At 42.7% G+C, this 26574-nt stretch overlaps 1 protein-coding gene and 1 long non-coding RNA gene across 5 annotated transcripts in view; one reads left to right on the plus strand and one right to left on the minus strand.

Moving 5' to 3' along the window:
- Positions 1 to 26574, plus strand: part of HIC2 (HIC ZBTB transcriptional repressor 2) — a 72208-nt gene that overhangs the window by 32911 nt on the left and 12723 nt on the right. Inside the window, exon 2 of the mRNA XM_068208857.1 lies at positions 7077 to 7146. The gene's annotated coding sequence lies outside the window, so the exon portion shown is untranslated. The remainder of the gene's footprint in view (positions 1 to 7076; positions 7147 to 26574) is intronic.
- LOC137484755 (uncharacterized) overlaps positions 85 to 26574 on the minus strand; it is a 134805-nt gene continuing 108315 nt past the window's right edge. For 2 of the 4 annotated variants that reach the window (XR_011005010.1, XR_011005012.1), the window contains one exon: positions 85 to 4463. This is a non-coding gene — a long non-coding RNA (uncharacterized lncRNA). Of the gene's footprint in view, positions 4882 to 26574 lie in introns of all 4 variants that reach the window. The other 2 variants (XR_011005009.1, XR_011005014.1) reach the window with 1 other exon arrangement.

Raw genomic sequence — 26574 nt, forward strand, 5'->3', positions numbered from 1 at the left:
CTTGGGTAATGTCATTGCTACGGTGTGACTGAAATGAGAACTGGGGCTGCTAATCTTGACATTGGGTCACCCAGTGGTAATCCATTTGTTATCTCTGTTACATTTGCGAGAGCACACACACCCACTCCCTTTAGACTGCAGTAATTTATTTGGCCTATTTTATGTCTGATGGTCACTTGAAACTGTACCTCCTGCCTGTCAGCAGCTGTAGTTGTTTTTCTAAGTGACGATCTAAAGTGAGACTTCCTTGTGCAAATGTGTATTTTAGACACTGTCACCAGAAATCCAGTGGCTCTCCTCTCTCCCTACTCCTCTCTCCCTGTCCCCTTCAGCTGTTTAGATTTCAGGACACATGGCTTAAATGAACGTATGCTTGGAGTTTGCAAAATGGCTTGAATGACAGGAGAAATCGGATCACACAATGAGAGTTCAGAACCCAGCCACCAATTGGTACAGCAGGAGTCTGCAGCTTTCTTACGCTCATTATTGTCTCAGCATAACATCCAGCACTGTGTGTTTCTCACGTCCCCTCAGAAAAATGGGCATGCAATGGAAAGGAGCGGGCGGAGGAATGTCCCCCTCCCTGGAGCGGGGCCGTCAGCCTCCGCTCTCTGTGGTACCCCCAAGGCCTGCGGGGAGCGGGGTGGAGAAGTGCCTGCACACCTTATTGTGCCTTCTTTGCTTACGCTGGAGAATCTCCAGCTTATCCTGCCAGTGCAGTGACTGCATGTGGAGGAGGGGGAGAGGTTGTGTTGCAAGCTCTGAGAAAATTAGTTGTCTCTATTTTATCTTTTGCAGCTGCAGCACTTTTTTTTTTCTCCCCTCATCATTCCCCCCTCCCCATGCGAGTGGTATGTCTGAACCATATCCTTCAAAACCAGTTTTCTAAGCAGATTAGATGGGCAGCAGAAACAGCTATGCAATCAGGCAAAAATGTGCACTCAAGCCTTCATTTCACGCAGTGGCCAAAGCAGTGTCTACCACCTGCATTTTTTTATTTCATTCTCTCCCTTTGCTGTTATTCTGTAGTGCTGTTGTCTGTCACTGTTGTAGACTGAAACAAAATGCTTGTTCTGATCCTTAATTATATAAACATTAGGGAGGGGAAGGAAGTTGGGTTCCACACTAATACTCATTAACATGAAACATAGAGCATGCTCCCGAGCTGGCATGCGTCACCATGCGAAGTGACATTTGCTCCCTGTGAGTGTGGGGAAGGGTAATCTGGGGATTACCCCCAGGTCCTCTAAGACCAATCCTCCCCTGACCAGTCTGGAAAACCAGTGTCTCAGTTTACTGCTCCTTTGAATTCAGTAGACTCCCCTCGACTGCCACTGCAAGTGAATTTGGTCTCTTGCTACCCCGTATCTTTCAGTGCTCCCTGTCAGCCTTGTTGCATGCTAGGAATCTGACAATAATGGTCTTCACCTGCTTTGAGATATCATGGGAATTCTTAAGCACTGGAATTGGTTTCATGTCTGGTCTCCTATAGGAGCTGAATTTGGGACTAAGCTCTCCAGACAAGTTTGGAAACCTTATGTCTTGTTCAGTGTGGGTGGAAAATAGGGATAGTTTAGTGGGCTGAGTGGCAGACCTGAGGAAGAGAGAATTGAATAAGCCTTGGCTGTCTTCCAAGAGAGGAAACAGAGCAAAGTGTCCGAGGAGCCAATTGTTGCTCCTCTAGAGGAGAGGCAGGAACCCAGAGCAAGGTGATCAAGTAATGCTTCTTACTGTGAGTCTAGAGAAGCAGGGAAGAGAAGTTGTATGATAAAACTAGAAACGAGAAATTGGGGGTTGAGGTTGGGGGTGGGGGAAGAGAGAAGGAGAGAAAATAAACCTTTTATTTTCTATAGAGAGTATGAAGAAGGAAAGAAAGAGAAACTAAGCTGAAAACTTTGGTGTGCTTTGTAGGGTAAGAAAGAATTTGCTATAAGCCCAGACAAAGACAGTTTTATTTGAAATCCTGGTAGAAAACTGTGCTTTAACATGTTGGCATGATGCACTTAATTATCTTCTGCTGATCCGTCAAAAGTAAATAATTACTTGGAGAAGAGGTAAAAATTGCAAACAAGAGAGACTCAATCTTGCTGGCAAAAAGGGGGTGAAAATGTGGGTGGAAAGCTGGTCGAATGTGTCAACCACAAAAGTGGTGAAATACAGTCGTAGAGAATTCAGGTTTTAAAACACAAGGAAATCGTGCAGAGATATTTCTCACACTGACTTGTAAATAGCATCTTTGGGTGTGCAGCATTGCCAAATTTACCCTTGTTACAGGGGCAACTTACAGTAAGTTCCCAGCATAGCCCTACACTATCTGTTTGAATTACCTAGAGGAAAGGTTTGTCTCTTTATTCCCCTTCTATTAGATGTGACAGATTAATGTCTTTGAGGGCAGATCACTGTTAGGCTAAATCTTTCTCTGATTATGATTCTTTATAACTATAAAACGGTCACAAGGTTATGGTGTTTCAAAAGAGAGGTTTATTGCAGTTTCCAACACTGAACCTATAGGCTAAGTGTCTCTCTCTCTTTTTCTTTTTTTTTTCAAGAGCAAATCAAATCCATCCATACAGACACACACTCTGCCTTCTCTCTAATATACAGACCTAGGGGAAAAACATTATAGTCTACAGGAAAACTACTAAAATAGCTTTTTGTGAATGCATACTAATCTTCCTTCTGAGTCCTCTCCACTTGTTTTAAGAACTATTTGCAGAGCTTGAGTTGGTTGCACCCTAATGTTTGGGCCAGAACTCGGAGCCGTCAGCAGCTCCACCAGCAGTTGTTTATACCAACTGCTCATAAAAACTGTGCCCGTGCCTTGGCTTGAAGCAGCAAGGTATCGACTGGTCAGACATCTGTTGCAAACCCCCTGGTTCAATACTTGTCAGACTCCAAACTAGTCATTAAACTCGGCTGATGAACTAAATCCTACAGTCCTTAGCTCATGCCAGGAACTGTGCAGGAGGCAGAAGGGTGCTGATATTGCTATAATTTAAGTTCCCTGCTGAAGAAGTTTCTGCAGGAGTTAGATTTGTTCACGGTATTATTTTTAAGCCAGTTTGTAGGAATGCTGCTGTGGTCAGTGGGAGACTGATCTGAATTTTCCTTGGAGTGACTTTTTCAGGGAACAGCGTAGTGTCTTTAAATTGGAAACATTATTTTTCTCCTAGAAAAGCACAATGCTAGATTTCTGATCTCCCGTAAAATTAATTAACTAGCTTTTACCAGAAGTGTTACATTGACCTGTCCATGCTGCCTGAATGGGAATACCTCTTTGTTTTGCTTTTCTCTAACTGATCTAAAAGGCTTCACTTGGGATTGGTTCAAAACATTGCATTGGATTCCAGGTCATCCTTGACTGCTCAGAGAGCTGTTGACTAAGGTACCTATTCTGCTGGACTCCAAGGGCCCTGGCCTTCCCATCTGGCAGCACAGGTCTCCCAAGGGCCATGCTGTGCCACAGGAGACCTCAGTGTGTGCTTTGGGAACTGCCTTCCAGCACGGGAGTCTCATCCAGAAGTGGGGCCAGGGTTACCAGGCTGCCAAGCTGCAGTGACTGGGGCAGTGCAACACTGTGGGAAGAAAAGCAGCTCAACATTGTACTGACTCAGAACAAAATTTCTCAGGTCAGGTCACCAAACCAAAATGAACTAACTGTGGTTTCAGTAATGTAAAATACTCCATTTCAAATGACACCAAATGCACTGGTGTTCACAAATAGGGTTTTTTTTTTGTTTTGTTTTGTTTTTGTTTCTTTTTAAACTTGTGAACTTCCATTCTACATAGTCTCTAATTTCAGTTTTTCTGCCCGAATTGGGATGAGAGCAAATGTTGAAATACTGGAATTTCTTCCTTTCTGGGGAAGAGGCAGCTGGTGAGTAAGAGCAACCAGTTTCAGGGTTGGGACAGCTGACTCTGAAGCCCTGTACACTGGAGCAGAGCAGGCGATGGAGGGGCAGATAGGCCATGGAGGGGAGGGGAACACACCAGCAGAAGGAGGGGAAGTAGGAGACAGGAATGAGAAACAGCAGTGAGGGCTAGAACAAAAGATAAGGAGGAGAGAGCAGTAGTTTCTACTTGGCTCCCTGGGCTGTAGAACAGCTCTATTTCTGTGCTATTACACTGCTGGTTGTGCCTGGCTCAGCACCCTGTGCTTGGCTGAGTGTCCAGCAGATGTGTGGGAAGGTGCCACTCCGAGAGCTCCTGTCCCAGAGCACAGCAGGAGCTCCTTGGAGAGGTCAGGGCCTGGGTGAGGTAGAGCTGGGGGGTCACAGCAGTGCACGGCCAGGCAGTGCTGCAGGGTTTCACTTCTGCTTGCAGAGCAGTTGAGTCCTTCTGTGCAAATGGAACAGGGGGTGAATGCAGGATCAAGAGCTGAGCACTTCTGAGTTCTCATCCCGGCTCTGAGCGGGGCACTGCAGCCCTTGTGAGTTACAGACTCTCTGCCACTGAGTCTTTTTCTGCAAAGTAGAAAGCACAAGAATACTCTTCTCTGGTGGGACTAGGAAGGAGCACTAGTGACTGTTCCTAACACTGCAGAGTGTTTATTATTTAGCAAGTTTCCTGACTTTTAAAAATAAACCAAGTTGATACACTCCATCCATCAGCAGTGCCCTCGAGGAATGAGTAGCTAATTAGAGAGCAGGACTTGTGAAAAGACAAACCTGGGTTATGCACAGAACAGGTTTCTCCAGTATTTATTGCCTACGTTACTGGCCAAGCTTCCTTGTAAGTAATAGTCAAATAATCGGCCTGGGTCCTTTTGTGAATGGCTTGAGTCTGTGTGGTCCCTCCTTTGTTAGAGCAACTCATGGCTTCTGAAAGCTTCTGCACCCCCTGTTCTGAACAGCAGAGCCTGGTGGCACCAGCTGCTTCTGCCTGGAACAAACATTTGCATGTGGCATTAAAAAGAAAAAAGCTAGTTTCAAAATTTATTTTCTTTTCCTTATCCCCTCATTTTTTAGCCCTAGTTCAAATTCTGGAAATATTTAAAAGATTAATATATTTAGCTTTTGCTACAAGCATCTTTTAAACAAGTAAAGCTTAAAGAGGAAAGAGAAATCTTTCTTTCAGAAATAAAACAACAGCCAGTGTTTGGAAATATTTTAACAATAGACCATATGGGAGTCCCAAACTATTAAGCTTTATTATTCAGAAGGCGGAAAATGTGGTTTGATATTCAATTGATATACAGCATAAATGAGAGCCGCAGACTCGGCTCCCTTGAGCTGGGATTCAGATGTTCTCTTGAATATAATAACCAATGCTTTGGCCTAGTTCCACAGAATGCATCCAGCCTGCTGATCACAAGCCAAGAAACTGTAGGCTTTTTTCCCCCTTCCCCTCTCTTCTCCAAACTACTTTCCTCTCCTGCCAGCATGAGCTTTTGGCCTGAATATAAATCTCCTGATACTGGATGTGTATAGAAAGTGGGGAGGATGCTAATGGTGCACAGCAGTGGAGCTGTGTGTGTGCATGTGTGTGTTTGTTTTTCTTCTGCTTTCATGATAAGGTTTTCCCCTCACAATGTGCTCTCAGGGGATTACATTGGTCATCCTAGGTGGGAGCTTCTTTGTTCATGCTTCACTGTTTATTTCTTAGTGCTGTGGGAGCAGGTGAGTATCTTTTGGGGTTACTGTGAAGTGGTGCCAGAGACCATGAGAGCGTGGAATTTATTGAAGGGAGAGACTGGAAGTGGTTTCAGTTTCTTTCGGCTTTTTTTTTTTCCCTGGTTTGATTTGCATATATTTATATTTGCCCTTACCCCTTTCTATCATGTCTCTCTTAACTTTCTCTCCTACGGGGAAAAGAACCCATAAAAGCTGCTTATAAAATATTATGTACTGTGCTGGTTTTGCACACACGTACCACGTACATGGACTAAGATTGCCTGTATGCAAAAGAAGGCTGAAAGATTGATACTGTGATCAAGTTATGGCAGAATGGATCACCAATTTTTTGCCACAGGATCCTTTTGGTACTGACATCCTCAGCTGTGTTGGGTCCCATCTTTTCTATCCCCTCAGGATCTCTGTGGTTTGTGATTTCCCCTGAGTAGGCAGGTGACACCAGAATTAAGGTATCTTGCATTTTTCTCTAGAAGTATGGTGAGCCCAAGAAAAAAGGCTCCCACTTTACATGTAAGTCCAGGAATGCCTCTCATGTAGAACACTGGAGAGAATATAAATTATGCATGCTGAATATGAAGTTTAGCTTTGGCTTCTGTCTTTTCTCCATTTCTCTTTTCAGTTATTCATGATAGCTTAAATTTTCCGTATTTTTGTCTCAACCCACACTCAAATTTTTTCCTTTGGGGAAAACTGGAGCAAAATCAATTTTAGTGCAATTTTTCAAGACTCCTTACTTGCACTTACATCTGTTTGGTGTGGGGGAGTGGAATTTTATCATAAAACGTTTGATTTATTTAATGTATTCAATAAGCATCAAAGATGTGCCAGGTACTTTCTCAGCCCTTTTGGATGAGAAATCTTGCAAGCTAAGAACTTACTAAACAAAGAAGTTCCAGAACTCAAAATTTCCCTGCTGTTAAGGTCTCCATGTGTCTAAGGAATAAACCAAGTTTGAACAAAGCAGATCCTAAGACTTATAAAGTACAAAATGTCACAGGCTGTACTGATGAGGTCTGTGATTGAAACAACTATTTTTTAAACATATTTCCTGATCCTGTTATCTGCCCAACTTAAACTCAGCTGCGATGTACCCATGCAGCAGCTCTACCCTCACAGGATTCACAGAATGACTAGGTTGGAAGAGACCTTAAAGATCATAGATTCCAACCCATGCCCTAAATTCATTCATTCATTCATTGCAACTGTGAGTCTGTTTCTGTTGGTGAAGCTGCTGTTATGGGTGTGTGATGCTGGACCAAGGGCTCATGTAAACAGGGTCATTGATTGAGACCAAGGTAAGTTACAAATTTAATGAAGGAGCTATTCTCAGTTAACTTCATCATCCTAATGAAGAGGCAATTTGGAATAGTTAATAAGGAATAGCTGTTCTGGAATAATCCCTTTTTAAGATAAACCCTCACTGTTTCTATAATTGCATTCCAGGAAGCTATTCTGTTCTGAATCAGCATGGGATAGAGTGCCTAGAAGACGTTCAGACCAAGCACAGCTAGCGGTGAGTGGGCAATACACACCGGGATGCCCTATTGCAGCCATTCCAAATGAGCAGCAGAATAGCCTGACTGGTTGTCTGTACAGCTCTCTAAAAGGCAACTGAAAATAAATATGAAAATCATGGTACACAGGCCTCTGTCCTAGCAGGGATGAAGTCTGAGCTGTCTGTTACTGTCTGAGCATTAGCCTGGTGTTACGGACAGAATGCATGTCTCAACCCGTAACTGATCACAATTTGATTAAATGTTGGGGTGTGGAAAGGACTTGTGTGCTTTTCCCCAATGTGTATATTTACATCATTATGTGGGAGCAATCAATTTATCAAACCCATCTGATTATTCAATACTGGGGAAAGACAATTGGTTGGAAGAAAATGTGTATTGTTTTTAAGGTGGATAGAAAAATGGTTTAAAAGAAATTCACACAATCCCTTTCTTTTGAGGAGAACAAACTAATCAAGGTAAGGGAAATCCAGTAATTAATAATTGCCAATAATTTAAAATGCAATGAAAACTTTCCAGCAGCATAAAATTTTGTGCTTGTCCTTGCCAAGGAGGATGGGCTGGAGCAGAGGTGGTGCTCTTGTGCTTCAGTACATTGTAGTTGGGATATAGCTGTTGTTAATTCATAGTTCTCTTGACTTTTGGAATACCTCCATTCCCTTAAAAGGGAAGGTGGCAGCCTGGAGTGGAGAAGCTCCAACTGCAGCCCTCTGGATGTTAATCCACGCCGACTTTCTTAAGCCTCCTACTTAAATCATTATCTTAATGAATCACTATTGCTGCCGTCTTCAGTGCTACACAGGAACATGCAAATTTTAAGCAGCCTGGGGGAAAGCCCTTTTTGTCTGTAAAGTGCTCTGATACTTGCATTTAGATGTTACCATGATAGGTACCTTGGATACTACTTTCTGCCTAAGCCCGTGGATAGATCCTGGGGTGTAGCTCTCCCCAGGGCCTGCTGGGCAGCTCTGGGCTCCCTGAGAAGGGATGGATGTGATGATTCTGCTACTGACTGGGAGCAGCAGCTTGAGCTCAGGCGGTTGAAGCCAGATCACTCCACCATTGTCCTTCAGCTGAGGGCCTCTTGCCTGTGCTTTCCTGTAGCTGCACAATGACAAGGAGACAGAAGGGACCCCCATCCTCACTCCCCTTAGCTCTGCAATTGCCATTTTCACTGCAGGCAAGTTTCTTCATCTCTTCACTTGAATTCTTCTCACAGCTAAAATAAGCCATGCAAATGTTCATGGATCAAATTTTCTAAATTTTCTCCCAAGTAGGTATCAAGGAATTTGATACAATAGGAAAATTACCCGCTTGCTAGAAAAAACATTTGCTTAAGGGAAAATCTGAACACGGTGAAGCCACTGCAAACTGTCTCCAAGACTTTTAACATTGTGTTGTCCAAATTTTTCCTTGATGATTCAATTTGGCTACACACTGAGCTCTGCCCATTTCAGCTCTCCAAGATGATCACTTGAGAAATCTTTATTTGTAAATGGTGGATATAGAAAGAGAGCCATGTATAGCTGTTTCAGATGGCAAGTCTTTGTGGTTATTTACAACATGTATTGAAAGATCTGATTCCTTTATTCATTAAACCAAGAGCTGGAGAAGCTGTTTCATGCAAATGTCAGAGATGATAAGAAGTACCCTTCTCAAATTGCAGAGTCAATTCATCCATTGTCCCTTTTCTGAGGCTTAGAAGTAAAGTCCATTCCCTTACTATGGGTGACTTTCCTCACTACTAGTAGTTCTGCTTCTGGAGCAATGGCAGGATAAATGTGGAAGATACCAGGTGAACAGATATCTTTTAGTTTCAATTAGGAGAGGATCTTACTAGCACAACTGAGGTTAAATGTATTTTCTGTGATAACATTATCAGTTGTCAATTCCTGCTGGGAGAGTTATGCCCACAAGAGGCCAGAACATTTATTTCAAGGAGGGCATCCTTATTCTTCTCAGTCAGATATTCTATGAAACAAATTCAACTGGAGCTGGATACTGCTAAGAAGAATGCAGCTTCTCAGTTGGTTACCAAAGAAAGATGATGTGAACAAACAGTACATGCTGACTTTTTGTAGCTCAAAGCCTTGACAGGTGTCCAGGTGTAAGGCAGGAGATCTGATCTGCTTCCTCACCTGTTTGTGCACTCCTTTCTGGCGAACAGCAAAGAACTAGCTCTGTGACTCAAGTGACTCAAACTTTTTTTCTCTGCTTGGTGTAGCTCTGAACAGACTGCCACTTTCTTGTCATAGTGTTTAAGGCACTCTTTGCAAACTGCTTTACAGTGATAACTTTTCTGCTTAATGTGAGCAGGCTGTTGTGTTCTCTGTGTTCAAGCTTCTGGCTGTTTCTGATCCCTCATGGGATGGCAGCATTTTATAATACAGGGAGTTAATTAACTGGGGACTCATCTCTCAGATTCAGCACCACGGGAAGTGTCAGAGTAGGGATTTCAGAAGAAATATCAGAAGGGAGCTGTACGTATGTGTGTATTGTGCATGTATTTCCAAGGAGAAAATAGAGTTGACTGACATTTGAAGCTGAGTGCAAAACTTAAACACAACTTTTTCTCATTCCAGTCTTGGAAAGTCATGGTGATGGGTGTGGGCAGGTCTCTGGCTGATTTTCTGAATTGCCTTTATGTCAGAACTCCAACAAGGGATTTGGTGCAATTTCTCATCCTGTTGAGTAAAAGGATGTTCTATCCCACATTGTTTCCTTAGGAAACTGAAGGAAAGGGATTCTTCTTCACAGATTGTAACACACCCAGTGTATTTTTGCAGGCACTGTGTGCAAAATATTCAGTCAATGAGATATCCGAAAGGAATGTTTCAATATGCCTCCAGCTTTTTCACACTGTCATATGCTCGTGGGTAGTTGTAGATTTTTTGTCAATGTACAAAGGTTGTTATTTCTCTAGTTACCTCATTCAAATTCAGAGGTTTGTAACAATGGAAGTAAAATGTGTCTCTGCTGTTATTTTGTTAATGTGTCCTGAGCTACTTTTGTTAACTGCGTTTCCATAAGAGTCTGTTTGCTCAAATTACCTGCTTGGTTTTCTGGTTGGGTATGCTGAGACACAGTATTTCAGTTTATAACTTCGGTTTTTGTTATTTTTCTCCTGATGTGTTACAACTGCCTGCCAGAAATTCTGAAACTGTGGTCAAACAAACTGCTCTGATGTTTCCTCCTAATGTTTGCTAATTCAGCAGCACTTGAGCTGCTTATAAGAAGCACAGAGAAACTGCAGCTGAGGACTGTGAATGGCAATGCTGTGTGAACAAGTGATGCACACAGCACTACACAGGTAGAGGGGTTTTAATCTGCAAGCATATCTGTCATTAATTTTAAGGCCTTTAGGAACCATGGTAGCTCTGCTAAGAGAGGGGAGATAAGCCAAGCAATTATATGGAGCAGCTCTGTTTGGTGAAGCACATCTTTTGGGATTAGCAGGGGCTCATGAGGCTGGGTAGTGATTTGTGTATTGCACTGCCAAGTCTGACTGATCCTTCAGGACAGCCACTGTTACGTGGGGCCTCCTGGGAAATGTCTTAAGACTGGTATATTGGCTGGAACAAGACTGAGAAAATTTCCTTGGTTTGTCTGTATAGATTTTAATGCAACAATGCTTCCCTCTGCTTGCTGGAGAGAACCATGTCCTTTTTGCTTCTCTGCTTTCTGGACCTTCTTGCTGGGTGTACACGTGAAAGAAAGTAGCCATGAGCTTTGAGTGACTGGAAACTGCTGTGCTTTTGGGAAGACTTTGAAAAATGGCAGAGATTTGAAAGCTGAGATTTTGACTGACTTGAATTGGGTAAAAAATGAGAGAACTTTGGCAGCAGTTGTTGGGATAAGAAAAATGTCACCTGTTACCTCAGCAGACTACTTATGAGCACTCTGAAGGGAGTCCCCAGAAAGTTCTTACGGAGAGACAAATGGGCAGCTGGGAGGAAATGCTGAACTCCGTGAAGAAACAACAAACTCTGGATGTTTACCCAAGCTGGTAAACCAAACAGAAACAATCAGTATGCTGCTGGGTAAATCCGTGGTGTGCCAGTGTCTTAGGCACTGTGCAGTTCTTATCACCACCTTCAAAGGTAGTGGAGGGCTACAGAAGGTCCAGAGAAAAGTCAGTCCCTGTGATTTCTCTTTGCCATAGAGAAGAGATGACTTTTTACAGAAATACAGATGCATTGTATTGTCATGAATGGGAAGGGGAGTAGGGAGTGATCCTTCACAGTTCCTGTGTTTGCAAAATTGATTCAAAGCAGGCAAAGAGAAGGCACTCTGTCAAGCAGCAGTTACCACGTGAAACTCATTGCCACAGGGTGTTATGGATAGCAGAAGTCTAAACAGATTGAAAAATCGATGAAGGACAGATAAGTTCTTATTAAAAGTGATAGCCTGGATGCAACCTCTGGACCAGGAGATCTTTAAAAATTGCACAGGTTGTAAGAAGGGAAAAGACTGCCTGTATTCTATGTCATTGCTTTTCCTCCCTCTCTGCTGTCCCTCACTTTTTTTTTTTTTTTTTTTTTTTGGCCCTATTCTGGCTATTGCTGAAGAATAGAGAAGGATAGACCTTTTGGTCTACTAATTTGGCTATTTTTATAGGTCAAAACTAGAAAGGAAACCATTACCCTGCAGTGCAGGGAACTAGTTTTGCCTTGCAGCCCACAGGTAATGTAAAGCACACTGAAATGAAGATATTAGGAGTCAAATGCCTAAAAATGTGTTATAAAATGCCTCTGTAGATGGCATCTTTTTTAAAATTGAGTTAACAGGAAGCTGAGCTTTTTAATAAAGTGTAAGAACTACAATGTTTCCAGTTACTTTTTGCACTTTCTCCTCTCGGTGCTACAGTCACTGATAATGCACTTAATGACTCGGGCATTTTTAACTCGCCTAGCAGTGACACCGTGGGTTGGAAGCTGAGGGTGGCTGCCTTCCACAGAAAGGACTAGGAGGAAGCAGAAGTTGGGAAGGAGGCTGAAGAGAAGATACTAAAATCCCTTGTATATGCATCAAAACAGGAAAGTGTAACACAGAGGAGGGCTTGTAGCCGTGAGTGCAGCAGCAACAGTAATTTGATATTTGGGAGGTGAAAGAATCAGTTTTACATTTTGCTAGACGACTGTACTGTAATACAGCAGTGCCTCCTGGCAGGGAAAGCAATGTAATGTAAAGCAATACCGTGTGGAAGAGCAGTTGGAGAGCTGTCAGAAGCTGAGTAGCTTGGAATGCTTCCACAAGAACCTGGGAGCAGCGAGCTGAGCGCTGCAGCGTGGCATTCCCCTGCCCCGGGAGGAGAGCGGCTGCAGCGCAGGCATCACTCGCCACCTTCCAGCATGGCTCCTCTCTCTGGAGGAGGCTTTTCTAGGCAAAATAGCAAGAGTTCCTTTCTTCTCTTGGGAGATTTCTCTTCCAGCTCACAGAGCCCTTGTGAGTTCGCATTCCAGGCAGTCCTGGGACAAATAAGTCCGTACCTGTCAGCTGTCATCACCTGCCACACAGGAGTACTCCAGGGCACAAGGCTGCCAGAGGGGTAGCAAAGGCTCTCCAGAGTGGGGTGCTGGATCTCTGGATCTGATCTGATGGGGTAAACAAGGAAGAAATTACTTTTTTTAAATGTTTGTGTTTCCAGAGGGCTTTGATGCAGGGCATTGGCTTTTATTCCAGTTTTTAGATTTTGGATATATTTAGTAATCTTACTTGTGTTTTTTACTTCTCCTCTCTCCTTGCCCCCAGCATTTTCCTTCCCTTCAAGTCCTCTGCCTCACTCTGTGTATTGCTACTATAAATTGCTTGGTATGAAGAGTCCTGTTTCTTACTTGAAGTCTCTGGATGCTATTAAGTAATTGGTGGAAAAGCTTGTTTAAACATCACAACCCTACGTTATTTTTTAAATAGCCCTTTGAGGTGGCTGAAATGCTACTGAAAGACTACTTTCCTTTAATACTGGACAAGGAACTTCATTAGGGAAGGGAAATTGTGTTCTTACTAGACTATTTCCAAGTTACAAGTCCTCTTTCTTTTAAAGAAGAGATGTGCAGTTTTATTCCCCCTGGTTGCTTCTCCCTCCACACCAGCAAAATCACTGTTTATAGCAAGGAGCAAAGGTTTTTTTGGTTTTATTCCTTCAGCGCATCCAGAATTTGTTTTGTCAAAAATCCGTAAGAACGGAGCGATGTGTTCTGTGCATCTGCTCTCCAGCCACAACTTGAAACCAGCAGTACTGGTGAATTATCCTGGGAGATTGTCTCAGTGTCCAAGCTGCACACATGACAGTGGTCCAGCATGATGAGGAGCAGGGCACCATGTCCAGTACAGCACTACTCCTGCTTTATCACCTCAGCCAGATTACTGGATGATGAACATGTGGCCATGGGTGAGCTTGAACAGCATCTTCCACCATACAGCTGGCAAAAGGAAAGATTTCATTTCAGGTTTCCTAAGCTTGACATGTCTGTGCAAACAATTAAAGTGTGAATATTATAAATGGAAGTGCTATCTTGGGAAAGAATAAACAAGTAAGGAACTTAGTGCAGAAGTGGTTTGACGAATATAATGGATTATGAAGGCAAAAATGAATCTGAAGTAGCATGGGAAGGTTCCATGAAAACCTGTTTCTTCTGCACTTTGCACATAACATTGTGTTTGATCAGGTGAAGATCTGTCTTCTGTTTCTCTGCCATCTTCCTGATAGAAAATTAAGCTTTATCTTATTATTTTGGCATGTGTATTAAGATTTTTCTTGGAAATAAGATTTTTCTCTAATGTAAGTTACTAAACAAAATGTGGACAGGAGCAATCACAGCCTCTCAGTACACAGGCCAAGTGAAGCAGAATGTGTATGGTAGGAAATGGATGCATCACCTCTTGCTTTTGTTGGTTTTAGTGGTCTTTGATGGCAGTTTGTGGGATATTGCACAAAAGTCAAATGCACTGTAGATGTAAAAACTAAAAGCTACTGAATTGAACAATCTTTTTAATAACTAGGAAGAGGAACTTTAAATTACAATGGCTGCCTTAAGCAATTTTCATACATCTTAATTAGCTTAGATCTGTCTTTATTTAGACACTGCTTGTGTTCTGCCAAAGGTTTAAGGAAAGACAGAATGCTGAATTGCAGAAAGTCTGTCCCTGTACATGAGGAGCAAGAGTTTATTCTGACTGATGAAGCTGCCTTTGCAAGGCAACCTTCAGGCTGTTTTTTGCAGATTTTTTTAAAAAAAATTTAATCAGTAAAATATTTCAGTTGAGAAAATAAGGAAAGCTTAAGAAATTCAGGATGCTTGTTCTCCTTTTCTAAGCTGGTGGATAAGTACTAGATCTAATGGGAGGCCAACATCTGGTAGCTCTAGATTCTGAAGGATGGGACAATGTGAATTCAGTTTTAAATCATCAGCTACAGCTTACTTTTCTTTATGAAAATGTTTGTTTTAAATATTAAACATGTTTGGACTTAAGTGCTTAATATGGTAGATACAAGAATGAAGTAAAAAAATTTCAATGGATCATGACTTCTTGAATTTTCAGGCATTATGATTCAAATGAGAAAATGTCTAATGAAAGTCGTTGGCTGTTTATTAAAATTATAAAAAGAAGAGAAATGTTAGCTGGATAAATACCTAGGAACTGAACTAAATGTTTCAGTTGGAGATAGTGCAGCTCTGGTTAGCAGAAAATAAGACCAAATTGAGAGCAGATTATATTTGGTTGCAAATAAATATGGTTTAGTAGTTACCAGGCACTGATCATCCTTCATGACCTAGAGTGTAAATGTAAAACAAGATGAAAATTGGTAGCTCTTAACTACTTTTATTTAAATCTAGTCTCCTCTACCACTGAATGCTCTCTGAATAAATAAATAAGTGAAAGCACATTTAGCTGCTGGCATTGCCCTGGCTTTTCCTGTATTTGCAATGGTTTGATACACAGATAAAGGAAATTCTCTCTGTGTGTTCATATATGAAGTCTCTAATGGAACAGTTCATCTCTTTTTTTTTCCCTTCCCCTTCCTCTCTCTCATTTCCATTAGCCTCCCCGCAAATGGGGGCAAGTGAATTTTGAATTTCTTATGTTTTAAATACTTCTCAAAGTATGTAAGGCTGAAGATACCTTTGAACATAAGTGCACCTGGCCTCCTATTTTCCTCTATTCTGTATTGTTGATACAAACTGCGAGAGAGCCCTAAAGAGGTTTTTCCTATTTTATTCCTGGTCACGTGTTTTTTCACTGCAAATTTGAACATTAAAATTAATTATGGCCTTAGAGACAGAGTCCAACAGTGAAATAGCTTGTAATTTATTTGAACTCTGAAATTCCACCAGTTAAAGTTGTGTAAAACTTTCCAGTAGTTTATTTATATATTATTTTAAGAAAAAACACCTTAATTATGAGTCTGGTTGCTCAATAAAAAAGAATAGCTATCTGGCTAATCACTGCTTTGCTCTAGATCATTAAATTTCTTCTTAATAGCAGCAGGATTTTTTTTTCTCCTTTAAGACTTTTTCAATTATATAACAAATGTGCTTGATTTATGGGGACACTCTCTAGGATTTTATGCCCCAAGACAGGCACGTCATGAAATAGCTGGAGGTTGGTGAAGAACCTCAGTTGGATTAAAGGCTAGCAAGTACTGACAGGAGTAGGAGTTGATAATTTGGATGGAGGCCTGTACAGAGGCGCGTGGACAGCTCTGTTCTCAGCTACTCCCACTTTAAGGAGTTGTTCTGTTTTGGTCTCACCTAGAAATTCAGACTTTCCCTATGGGAACACACGGCGCTGGGTATGCAGAGGGGTTGCTCATAAGAAGGCCTAGTTTTCCCAAAGTCTGAAAAATTTTTGCTTGTAGAAAAATGAAGTGAATGATTGCACTCCTGTACTAAATGTGGGGATTTTTAAATATGGCTTCTTAAGTAATCCTTTCTGCGTTAGGTGTGTCACCAAGTCTCAAGGTTCCTGAAGTGCACATTTTCTATGTGGCACAGTTATGAAATACAGCTGGACCTCCATTCTCCATTTGTCTGTTTGGGGACCCAGACCTGCTCTGTTAACTTGGTTTCAAGCTGCTTGAGAACTACAGGACAGTCTGTATTCTAAGATTTCCTGACAAATGTGTGAAGTTCAGAGCTCTTACCTGGCTGCTAACTGCTCTTACCTGCTGCAGAGCTCAGGCTGGCTGCTAACTGGCCAGGAAGCCCCTAACACTGTGGCTGACAAAGAATAAAGAAAACATAAAGATGCTAAATTTTGGTTATAGGAGGCTGTTCAGCATTTAAAGTCCTGGTGTCTGAGAACATGGGGTGGCATTTGCAGCTGATGTTTGCCTGGTAGTGAAGGACTCAGTATAATAAATAGTTGGCTAAGTAGTAAGAGTTCACCTGGCAGTTAATGCTGAATTTTATGGCTACGGACTTGAGGCCTCTGGAAACTGAGAAATGCCAGTAACAAGAAGGTGTTTGTAGGGGTAGATGGATTTGGGGGGCTTTGAGGTCCTGCTCATGTGTTTGAGAATGAAACATGATGGAATATCCTTATTCTAGATTTATTTGAACAGAAATGGCCAGTGAGATGAATGGGATGTAAAGTATGTGAGAATTTCGCTTTGCTTCCAACTTGCACTGGACTGATGAGCTGAGTTCATTGAACCTTCTGTTTCACCCAGTTCCTTGAGGGGTTATAAAGCAGAGGTGGACTGAAAAAGTACTTTAGAAGAACGTTTAGCTTGGCAATGCCTTCTCCCCAACAGATGATTGTAATGCCTGGAGCCAGTTACTGTAGGGATGAGCAGATAAACCTGATGTGTACTGGAAACTGGAATCAAACAGTGTAATAATTAATGGATGTGATAGATTCCTTGTAAGTTAGGCTTTTCACCAAGATTGGTCTATTCATTTTTACTCACATACTCTCTCTCCTAAAAGCTCTTGCAAGAATTGTTCTCTGGAAAATGAAAGCACTTAACGCTGCTGAGGAGGACTGAGAAGGGCCCTACAGGGCTCTGCCTCTTAGCCCATGTGTGCTGCTCAGCAGCTTCTCACATCTGTTGGTGCTCTGGCTCCCTGATCAGTACTACAAAATCCCTTTCATGATGGATGGCATTGGGGCAGTTCTTCATGCTGAAGAATTCTCTTGAATTGTGATGCAGAGCTATAGGTAAAACCAAGTAGCTCTTCCCTTTGTATTATCTGTGCCACTCATGACACAAAAAACGTCACTAATGTGTTTGCTGCCATAAAAATTTTCTTACTATCTCTTTCAGCTGCTTAGGCTAGCAGCTAGCATGCTCCAAGGTTAGTGATGAATTAGGTTGAAATTGCCAAGGGGTGCCTTTCTGCCCTGACTTGAAGATGTATGAGGCTCGCTCTCCTTTGTTCTTCCTTCATCCTGCTTTAGCCATACCTGCATTGTGCCCTGTCAGCATTTTCTGCTTGGGAATGGCTGAGTGGACTTTCCTCTGTCGGCCGCGCATCTTTTTTTATTTAAAGGAGGTCTTCAGCGTGTCTATTTGGCATAAATTGGTTGAGAATTTGCTGGTAAAAAGCGCAGGGGAGGGAAAGAAAAGGATACTCGGAGCCTGCTCTCACTGTCTCCCGGCAGTGCCTCCTTCCTGCTCTGGAGGAGGTCTCTTGCTTGTCCCTGCGCTGGGTCGGCCCCTGGAGCACAAGTGCTGGGAAGCAGCGGTGGCAGGGTCGCTGTATGTCTGTCTGTCTCCGGGATCATGTGGCAAAGGGGCCGTGCCTGCGGCGAGAGCGGCTCCCCCCGTGCGAGGAGTCACAGGACACCGGCGGGGGTAGCTCCAGCTGGTATGCACTGGTACTAATATAATCCCGCAGGACTGTGTCCATGAGACACAAGTGTGACATGGGAGGTATTTAAGGAGACACACCTGTTCTAGGCACAGGCTGGGTACTGCATGCCTTGGAAATGGAAGGTTTTGGTGGAGCAGGGAAGACTCTCATTTTATCCTCAGGAGGGCTTTGCTTTCTTCTTTCTCCCCAGTTGCACATTATTTTATAATTCCCTAATATTAGACAGCCCTGTAGCCTGTTAGCACCGGGCTGTTTCAAAGGCCAGGCTGGTGTTTGCAGGAGAGAACAGCCTCTGGTCTGAGTGATGGTTTGGGTGTAACTGCTCCCAAGAAAGGGCAGAGAATTCGGAGAATGTCATCTATGTGTGGGGTTGGGTTTTTCAGTCCTTTAGATAATTTAGATTTTGTGTTGTGTTTACCAGTATTTTTATTACACTGCCTCTGTCTTGCAGTTTAGAGCAGTAAATTACATAAAATTCATACCATCTTACAAATTTTTTGCAAAAATATTTTGTGACTTTGGTTTGAAATCTCTGAGTTTATTTCCCTCTCTTCTTCCCATCTGCCCCCATCCCAAAGTTTACTGTGAAACAGTTACTCTCCGTAAGAAGCAGCAAGTAATTACAAACTAAACCTCATGGTTGCATAGCATAAAGAATTAAAATGCTCAGATTTTTATCTCTTTTTGAAGTTTATCTGACACTTGTTTGGCAGAGAATAATTTTTTTGCTATTGAAAAGGGGATTATTAAGATGAAGGAAAAAGAAATTGCAGGGTCTGTCATATGACTTGATTCCATCTGTCTGTCATGTCTTTCAAGTAGAATGGAATTCTTCTCTCAAATTTGATGTGCCTTTTTTTGATGTTAATGTGAAATCTCCTAGTTTGCCTTAGTCTCGTTCCACATGGCCCTTCTTTCCATGGATTCCTGCTCTTGGTGAGGTGTTAAGTGCTTGTTGGTTTGGGACAGCTCCCAGGATTGGGGCCAAGGCTTCTCCTACATTTGATAAATTGTTGTGTGGAAATAGTAGCAACTGGGCAGTCTTTCCCTCCCATCTTTATTTTAAATAAGATTTTCAGGTACACATCCAGTATGTCAATTGTTTGCAGAACTGAATTAATGGCTGGTGGAAAGAAGGAGGAGGGTTGTGCTCTAGGACCTGGTTAGTTTGGGCAGTCAGGTATTTTGAGGGAAGGTGGTAATTCTCTTCTGTAACAGCTTTGCACTCTGAGTGTGGTGGTCTGGAATAACCAGTCCCTGAGTGGATGACAGAGTCTCCTTCTCAGAAACTAAAGGTTGTTGGCAGGGGAGGAGATCCTGGGAATGGAGACTCCTCAGCTCCAGCCTCACTTGGCCCATGGGGTCATTGACCCTTATGACAAGGGGGTATAAATATATATCTTTTTAATCCTAACCTGAAAGAGGACTGCAGCTGTATGCTGGTGTTCAGTTTGACTAGATCCAAACCCTCAAATAGTTTTTCTTCCTTTTGGGCAGACACATTTTTGTACATATGAATGTAAAATTACCTTTGATTATGCTACTGAGAAGCAGAATATCTTGTTGTAAGGAAAGAATCATCCCCCTCTAGCTGTGGTGCCTCCCAGGCTGGCTTTGGGCCTCTGCAAATCACATTTTGCTACATAGCCTAAGGTAGACACAGCCTCACTATCCCTGCTAGCTGGTAAAAGTGGGCTCTCCCTCACCTCCTCTGTTCCTACTGGATTCTCCCAAAGTTAATATCTGTGCAATCAAAAACTGAAGATTCTGGGTTGTTTTGGGATATTTTGTGTGTGTGTGTGTGTGTGTGTTGGGGGTGGCTTAGTTTGGTTTAGTGGTGTTTTTTTTTCCTTAACTGCACCCTGCAAAATATCCTGGCTGAGTTGTTTCCAAATACTGGCATCTCCAGGGAAGGGGTTATAAATTGCTAATTTAAAGCCTGCAACAGGATAATTAACTAACCAGTTTGATGTAAATGGCTTAATGGGGCTTTACTAGCCCCTTTGAACTTAAAGTAGCACTAAAAAGTAAACTGTAAATACCTTCAAGGAATCTAGTGGCATGTTTGAATGTGAAGCTGCTTGGCTGTAAGGAGCAAGCCTGCTCAACTTGCCAGGAATCCACTGGCCTATGTGACAGCAAACATGTCAAAGGGGGTGAGGGGACCAACTAGACACCCCTTGGGGAAGGCTCTGCAGCTACCTTGGTTCTCAGGAAACACACACAGTCTGATATATCAGGCTTTCAAACCTGTCCTGCCTGCTTTGGAAAATTTAAATCACAACCTCAGTTTAAATGCAACTGTAATGAATTTCATCAGGATTGAAGGAAAAAAAAAAAAAAACAACAGAAAAACCAAAACCCTGAGGGGGAGGCAGCCACTAGAGTCCACCCTAATTTTCCTGCAGTTCTATTTGCATTAAGGTCTTTTGGCAAGTCCAGGCAGAAATGCTGATTACACTTTGTTTCAGAAGACCTTGTTACTGACTGAATCTGCTGAGACAATGTACTGCAGCCCTGCAGCAGATTCCAGTTTCTGATGCATTTGGGGGACTTTGGGGAGAACGTCCAGACTTGCATTCTTGCTGGGCTGTTACAAAGTTCCAAAAGAGGAAGTCAACTACAATTAATTACCTAGAAATGAAGGTCATTACAAAGTGGAAGCATCTTGTGTAGTTAGGCATTGATTTCACTTTTGACCATGGAAGCTGAGGTGTTGGAGAATTTCAGGCCCAAAGGCCCACAGGAATATTCTCTTGAAGCTCTTCCTGATCCCAGTGCTGCTCTGCTCTGCCTTCTCACTGTGCATGCACCACACAGTGTCAACAACAATTCCAAGAACCTTTTCTTCATTGTTCCTCTGTCTCACGACCACCTTTCACCTATTGTCAGCAGCCTTCCTGGATACCTGAGGATGTTTCGGGGGTTGAAGCACAATCCTCAGTTACTGCTGTGACCTCTGACACGTAGGATTTGGCTTTACAACCAGCTTTGCTCAAGACTGTACCTTATCCTTGGCCTTGCTTTGCTTCTTGCTCTGTTGTGCTGCCCTGAAGACCATGAGGTTTGTAAGGCTGAGCCAGACCGGGGCTGATGCAGAAAGAAGGCAAGACCTGACCTTTTAGGTGGTGGCTCTGACTTAGATGCCCTAAAACAGATCATGATGCCTCATCCTCTGTAATGATGGCTCTATTTTTCTGTGGTTTGGTTTGGAATTTTTTTCCACCTGGTAAGTAATGTATCACTGGCAATGTTAATGCTGGCCTTTAAAAAAGCAGCATAAAAGCACTGAGATCTGTTGTAGAGGGCCATGATGCAGAAGTGCTACATCTTATTTTAAAAGCCATGTCTGACAGAGGATTCAGCCCTGCACTTTAATTATTCAGGTGTCTGTTGTATGCAGGGATCAAAATGCTCTGCTGTGGCCTTTGGAAGAGTTAATAACATGGCACTTTGCTCTTACGCGCTGACTGAAGCAGTTGGCACCATGGTTCTACCTGCTTGCCGTGTGTGGGTTGGGAGCACAGCACAGGATTAATTTGGGGTTGTGTTGGCAAGGGTCTGTCAGCAGAGCTTGCCCAGCTGCCTGTGCTATGTTGGAGCTGTTAATGCTTTACTTTTATAAGCACTAACCTAGAGCACACTTTTAAAAATTCAAAATACTCACTGTTAGAGAGAGAGAGAGAGAGACACTTGCAAGCAGAAGAGCTCTGTACACACAGTGTTCATGGCTGGAGACTCCCTTCAAGGAATGCCACAACACCTCAGTCTGCCAGCTTTGCTATCTTGGCATCTGACTGGGAAATGCAAATACTCAATCTTAATCCTTCATTCCCACATGCTGACATGTATCCAAGGGGAACTTCTGTGAACGTTGTTGTTATTTCCATATAACTTCAGCTGCTGCTTTGCTTCTCGGAACCTCCCCACCATGTGTCTCAGTGCAGTGTTTTCCAGGTCTTTTGGATTTGTTTCCCTAATGGAAGGCAGGCTTTAGTGTACATGCCCTTATCAGAAATCTGGGCAAGGGAATTGAGGGCATTTTCAGTGAGCTCACAGGTCACACTAGGCTGGGTGGGAGTGTTGATCTGCTGGAGGGCAGGAAGGCTCTGCAGAGGGATCTGGACAGGCTGGATCCATAGACTGAGGCCACTTGGGTGAGGTTCAACAAGGTTGAAAGGAAGTTGTAGCCAGATGGGGGTTGGTCTCTTCTCCCAAGTAAAAGCAGTAGGGCAAGAGCAAATGGCCTCAAGTTGCACCAGGGAGATTTAGGTTGGATATGAGGGAAAATTTCAAGGAAAGGGTTATCAAGCATTGCAACAGGCTTCTCAAGGAAATGGTGGAATTGCCATCCCTGGAGATTATCGAAAGGATATGTAGATGGGGCACATGGGGACACAGTTTAGAGGTGGACTTGGCAGTGATGGGTTAATGGCTGGACTTGATTTTAGGGGTCTTCTCCAGCCAAAGTGATTCTATGATTTTATGTGGAGAAGAGGAACAAAACCTGTGATTGGGTTGTTTTTATAAGGCTCTTCTCTTTCTAATCCCCCTCCAACAAACTCTTCCACAGATTTTTAGATTCCTCACTAAATCCTTTAAATAATATGATAATTTAAAAATCCCCCTTCTAATACACGTTTTGTTTTGAAACCCACTAAACTTGACAGCTAACTCTATTTGGTTTGTTGGCTTAAGAATCACAGGAAAAATATAAGTAGAAACCCTGGGCCAGGACTCTGGACTCTATCACTAGAGAAAGAACAAATTATGTGTAACGGTGTTTTCCTGACCTCTCCTCTGTTTTTAGAAACATGAAAAATTTCATCTGGCTATTGCTAATGTTAGAAAGTTGTGTAAAAATTAGAACATAATGAAGACAAATTTTTAAGTGGTGTCTGCTGCAGTTCTTGGGTGTGTCGTCTCAATTGCCTCCTGCTTAGAGAGCAGCTGACAAATCCAAGACCTTTTCCAACATGTCAAAACCAACTTTTTCAAAGGATTCAGTAGCTGTGCCAAAGCACCTTGCCTATTTGTAAGCAAATGCGTAGGGTTGGGACTGTCTCTGCCAGGGCCAGCATTCACACAGGCAGCTGGCTCTTTTAAATCAAATTGATTAATTACTATATACCTCCTAATTTTTCAGTAGGCAAGTCCCTGCCATTTCTTGCCTACACAAGATTAAACTTTCACATTGCATACCCTGTTACAAGACTTTGATTGTCTGGGGTAGGTCTGGGTGTGCAGTGACTGCTCCTGGAAGGGTCTGGGGATTTGGCATTACTGTCAGGCTTCTTACATGAGGTTCCAGAGAAGGTAGGTGTGTGAAAGCCATGTTAGCATCTCTGATGGAGGATACCTTTTGATAAGAGCGATGTGACTTATTCAGGTTCTTCAGAGGTGTTGACTTGTTTGGTTTGGGATTTTGAGGTGGTTTTCCTGCTGTTAAAACATGTTCTTTGAGTGAAGTGCCTGCCAAGAAAATGCCTGGAGAAGGGAATAGATTAAGCCAAGGTGGTCTGACTTGGTGGGTCAGGGAAAGTTGGCTGGCATCAGAACATCCCTATGGCTGGGGAGGCACAAGCCTCAGGATGTGTGTGTTTCCGAGCACCTGCACTGTGGTGTAACAATGCCACAATTTATTCAGCCCTTCTCTGTGACAGGACTGCATGTGGCTGAATAATGTGCAGCCAGGGGCTGAAAACAGCTGAATCCTAGATACAGGTGTTTGGGAATGCACATTGCCAAGAGAGGCTTTAGTCCAAATGTATCCTCACTAAGAGTACTTTCTGCATCCTCTGGGCGTCTCTTGATGCTGTTATATCACTGGGCTCTGCTGGAAGTGGTAAGGATGGAAGAATTTTGCTTTTTCCTTCCACTCTAAGGTGTGGTATTGATGTTTGCTGTGGCTGTGAGCAGAAGTTTGTACGTGTATAACCCTTGGGCCAGATTCAGATCCTATTTATGTAAAACTGCTGTGTTGTTCCATCTGTGTAAGGGAAGTTCCCACCTCTCTGGCAGTTTTTAGGGTTTGGTTCTGGTTGGCTTTTTGGTTGGTTTTCTCGTTCCTTTAAACGCTTTCCTTGCTGAGAGGCGAGAACTCCGTGGGAAGTGATCCAGCAAAGTTTTAAAATAACCTTTTAGTGTGGGTTTGGTTTTGGTTTTGTTTTTTTTTAAACTCTTGCTCAAACTTTTAAATATGTGAATTGTCTCTGTGAATTCTGAGTGCCTCTGAAACCTGCCAGCCAAGCCTAAATCTTGCAGGAGGTGTGGCCACATTTGTGTTCTCAGAGCTCTCTGGCACAGACACCTGGTACACCTGTGTCTCCTGCTAGTTTCAGTACTGTCATAACTTCACCCCTCATGCCTGTTTCTCTGGTACCTCCTGTTTTTCCCAAGGTTATCTTCTAAAAATAGAATCTGTTACAGATTTTCACTCCCCCACGCCCACCTTGAGGACAATAATTACCAATGAGATGGTTTTAATTACGATGAAAGAAGGAAGGGTGATGCATTCGGCTCTGCTCTTTGAGGCATTTTTTTTTTCTGGCAGGGAAAAAATTGCACAAATTGCTTAGTAATTTCCTTAGGTGACAAATATAAACCAAGTAGCTTTTGAAATACTTAAGCTTGAGTATTTAAACATTTGATAAATTATGGGTTATCTGAAGAATAAAATAATGATGTTTTGGCACCAGCAGAAGTCAGTGCAAAGGACTCAATTTGAATACAAAATCTCTTAATTTCCTTAATTGTTGTTAAACTGGTAGAGATAGCTGTGGTATCTGTGGCATTCACCTGTCCAGAAACCAAAGCCATGCTCAACCCAAATAAGCAGGGATGCTTTGGATGATGCAGTTATCAGTCAGCAGCCAGAAATGAAAACATTTAGAGCATTCATAAGACAAAAAAACTTCTCTAAAAAAAAAAAAAAAAAAAAACAAAAACAAAAAAAAAACTGAACGAAAGCATGTAAGCATTTGAGTGGATGACGCTGACTTTACTGTCCTCTAAAGTATGCCTGCAGCAGCCCAGAGCTTATTGTCATATAAACCAAGAGAAATAAAAGGGTAGCTCTCTCTACAGGCTACATGATGGAGCTGGTGAGCAATTGCTCTGATAGTAGAGTGCTCTGTGTGTGCTAATTGCCTACAGATAGAAATGCTGTGTAGAGGAATCATTGCTGGCACACTGACACAGGCTGGCAAACTGAAGTGTTTGGTGGAAGGATAAGAATCTACTACAGCTCTTTAAAATCACCCTCATTGTGATCACCTCATGATCAAACATTACTTTCTCCACTGTGAGTAAAAGCATAGCACATTTCACAAATAATCCCTGAAAATAAAACCAGATTGGTGCATAAGAGACCAAGTCAGCACAAGTATGCACTGTGCTATACAAGTATACACAGAGCTCAGAATGAAATGGGAACAGTGATGGTGCTTCAGGTTTTACAGCCACCTCTCTGCTCAACTTTGACAATTATTTATTGCCGATAATATTGTGCTTTGTAAATTTATACAGTGCTTTATGAAGTAAGACATGTTTCCTATTTTAAAGATCTTATAATCTTGTGGGCTGATAAGGGGTGCAGATTATCCCTTGGATGTTCATAAATAGCATTAGTACTAAGAGTTTTATTAGCGCTGGGTCCTTTCAAGCCTGTGGCTCTTTCTTTTTCTTAACAACACTTCCCTAGTCAGGTGCTGAAATAAGGATTTCTACAGCATGGTCCAGGCTGGAATAAGGTGGGCATTCTTTGGCTTTGCTTGTAGTGAAAGAGCAAAACCCAAGCAGAGTCCCAGCACAGTGGCTGTTGCTCTGCATGGGTTTAATCCACAGCCTTTGCTCGCCTCTTTGAGACTACAAATCTGGAGTTTGGGGGATGGCAGCAGAGAGCAGGCTCGGGAGGTTTGTGTGTGTGTGCTTGCGCGTGTTTTAAATAAACAAACAATGCAACAGCAACTTCAACAAATTGTGAGCAGTGCTAATTTGTTATAGTGCTGTCTTGCCTTCTGGCAGTGTTGATTTAGGAGGAGCTGAGCAGACTGGAACGGATGCAGGGAGCTGCCGGTTCTCTTGCTCTGTATATGGTTCAGCATAAAATACTTTTAAGGGTCCTGTCCTGAGGAGCTTTCGGATTAGAGGGTAAAGCACATACCTAGGCTGTCAATCCCCTTTTCAAAACCAAATCTTAGACAAAAGTACCTTTCCCCCTGCCCTGCTCCACCCCTTCTACTTTCTTAAAATGAAGCAAAGTTTTAAGTCTTAATTCATGACAAAAGCCTATAATTTGTGTACTTTGAGGACTGCCAGGAAATCCTTGACCTTGACAAGAATAGCGTGTAGGGAAGGAAAGGAGGAAGATCCTGTGCTTTGGACTGTAGCAAAGTTTTCAACACCCCATGACCTTGCTGGGCTGCCTTTCATAACGCGCTGGGGCTGTAATCCCCCAGGCTGAGAAGCTGTCTGTCAGGGAGGGCTGGCCAAATGTGCCCGAGGTATCTGCAGCCCTGGACCACTTCTGTGCAGGGCTGCGGGACAAAGCCAGCAGGATGGGAGCCTTGCTGGGAAGAGGTGGATTTTGGAAACATACATAGAGTG

The sequence above is a fragment of the Anomalospiza imberbis genome, chromosome 18 (genome assembly GCF_031753505.1).
Source record: "Anomalospiza imberbis isolate Cuckoo-Finch-1a 21T00152 chromosome 18, ASM3175350v1, whole genome shotgun sequence".
NCBI classification, from domain to species: Eukaryota; Metazoa; Chordata; class Aves; order Passeriformes; family Viduidae; genus Anomalospiza; species Anomalospiza imberbis.